Consider the following 2,820-nt stretch of genomic DNA (forward strand, 5'->3'; position numbering starts at 1 on the left):
GCTGGAGGCGATATACAAAATACAAAACCACAAAACAGCATCACCGTGAGGCCCGAGTCCGCAGTTCGTGCTGACGGGAGTCTGAGCCGCGGTCAGAAGGTCAACAGAAGGTCAACCTGTTTGATGAAAATGGCTTTTTTTTTTTTTTTTTTTTTTAAATGTCTTCATTTATTGTAATTCTCTAGTGAGTCCAGTTCTGCACAAAGAGAGACTGAACCCCTTCAGCTTCACTCGTTGACTTTTATAGATCTAATAGTGTTAAAACAAAACTTCGAATGGTTAAAAACATGCATGAAAGTGACTCTACAAAAAAAAAAAGTGACATATTCCTCAATGAGTTTTACATAAATACAAACTGTATCATTCTAACCCAATGAATTGATATATCTTGGCTGTTTATATGCAGATCATGAAAAAAAACCAATAATGATAATAGTCCTTCGGGATGTTTTATATCATATTTCTCAATATTTTTTGTTACATTTTTGTTTTGACGTTGCTTGGTTTTGTTTCTTAAATCTTCTGTGTTACTTTCATGTCTTTTTGTTTGAGCAAATTTGGGACATTCTTGACCCTATTGGTTGTTTTGTGCTTTTCTCTTGGAACTTGGGTTTAATTAAGCCAACCATATGTGTAATCTTAGTTGATTTGGACATTGTGAATCTTCTGTAATTTGTTTTGGAGCATTTTCATTTGCTTTAGTTTCGAGTTGTGTTTATGTGTTTTGACGTTGGTCCTTTTGCTCATTTGGTCATTTTTATGTCTCTCTGTTTAGATTTAACATCTTTTTTTTTTTTTTTTTTTCCCCAACACCTCACCTTGGTTGTTTGGTCTCACTTTCTTCATATTAGTGGAATATTACACCAAAGCTGACTGTCTTCCGGCCTGTGTCAGGCAGGCTTGTTCAGTAATACGTCCCAGAGTTACAGCTCAAGAATGAAAACACAGAGCTTCAGAGGTCCTGGTGGGAAGATTTTGTTACTTTAAGAATGAGCCGGATGGGCTGTTTCCTTGTGTTTTCAGGTTTGAAACTCAAGCTTGAGCCAATCAGCTGCTCCTTGTCTTTACTTGGAAAAAATGCAATCGATTGACATCTATATCAGAACATATTTCCCAAACTGTCAAACTATTCCTTCCTCCCCCCACCTCACTGCCAGCTTTCATCCCTCATTAGCTCCGTTTCATTTAATTAACTGGATGTTTTTACCCACAGTGTAAAAGACATTCATCATTCACAACACGCTGCTGCACTGCGCTCCGCCCGGCTGCTGGTGTTTCTCCTCAAACCTTTTGCTCTGGGAAACAGATCCTCACAATGTAAATCTATACCGTTACATTTTTTTTTTTTTTGCATGTTCAGGTGAAATCTTGCACGGCTGTCATGACTTCTCCAGAAACACCCAAATAATGAGACTGACTGCGAGACTGACCTGAGGTCAGAGAGGGAAGGACACGTTATTGGACATAAACTAGCGCTGGTGTGGCTCCACATACAGACCCCGGACAGCAGAACCATTACATACTGCACCATGATGGAGGAGCATGTCAGCCTTCCTGGCCAGGACACATTAACTGGACTGCTGGTTGAATTTACAGTAAAGGCTCGTGGAGAGTTGTGCACGCTGCAAAAAATATCCTCCTCAGTGTCCAGTTCAAACAAGAAGAGTCTCCTGCGAATGTGCCGATGAATTGATTCGTGTGCACCTAAACGTAAAACCGCTTTCAGTGTTTTAAACTGCAGCTCACCGTCGGTACTGATCAAATTTCTAATTATTCTCTTCATTAATTCATTAAGAAAACGTGTTATTGCCAAGCCAATGGTGACACCTTTAAATGTCTTGTTTTTAATAAACCCTAAGATGTTCACTGTGCTGTTATGTAATCCAAGGTAAGAAGCCAAATTGTGACATTCGAGGCTGAAAGCACACTTCAAGCTTAATTCTTCAAGTAAACTCCAACACCTCAAAAAAAAAATCTTCCACGACAGATCAGCTGAAACTCCTCATACTTTACTGTATGGAGTTGCAGTTTAAACATTAAATACGGGATTCTGTGACTTTTCGAAGGTAATTTCTTGCAGTGCAGGCAGCAGCACTGGTGAGACAGCCTGTCAAAGGCTGACAAATGGAGAGAGTGCTTTCTCCTGAGAGCGGTCCCTGCAGGGTTCACATACAGGCAGCCAGCACAGAGCCAGGAAATTATATGTATACATCATCGACCATCATAATGTTGTCTTGTGAAAACCACATGAGTTAGGACGGAGCGCCGGTCCAACACGCCGGTGGATTTTGAAGTTGAGCCGCTGGGATTTGTCTTTTTGTTTTGTTTCTTTCCCTCTCTTTGTCTTCCCTCGCCGGACCTTTTTGGAGACGTCTCTGCAGGAGCTGCAGGCTCACCAGTTCCAGTTTGATTCAAGTAGTGAGAGAGGATAAGGAACAGTGACCTCTGGTGGTTGCAGCAGTTGTGACAGGAGCAATGCAGGAATGAATGAGAGGTGGTGTGGAGACTCAAAGAGCAGGTTACAAGGCTGTACATAAATGTTTGTTTTTTCCAACAGATCCTTATACATGTGACACGCTAAGGTTTTCTTTAACACCTTGTTGACTGATGATGTTGTGTCTTTTGGATCGCTTTAAAAAGAACGTGGCTTTCTAAAACATAACTGAGGCATTAAGGCGCTTTAATCTGGTGAAATTGCCGCTGTCTCACTCCATGTCTGGTTATAAAATACAAGGACCAGAAGAGTGCCAATTCTTCCCACGTCATGAGATTCTGAGAAACAATATGAACCTTTCGGTGGAGCTGAAATCACCGTTGACT

This window comes from Blennius ocellaris (assembly GCF_963422515.1).
Source record: "Blennius ocellaris genome assembly, chromosome: 11".
NCBI classification, from domain to species: domain Eukaryota; kingdom Metazoa; phylum Chordata; class Actinopteri; order Blenniiformes; family Blenniidae; genus Blennius; species Blennius ocellaris.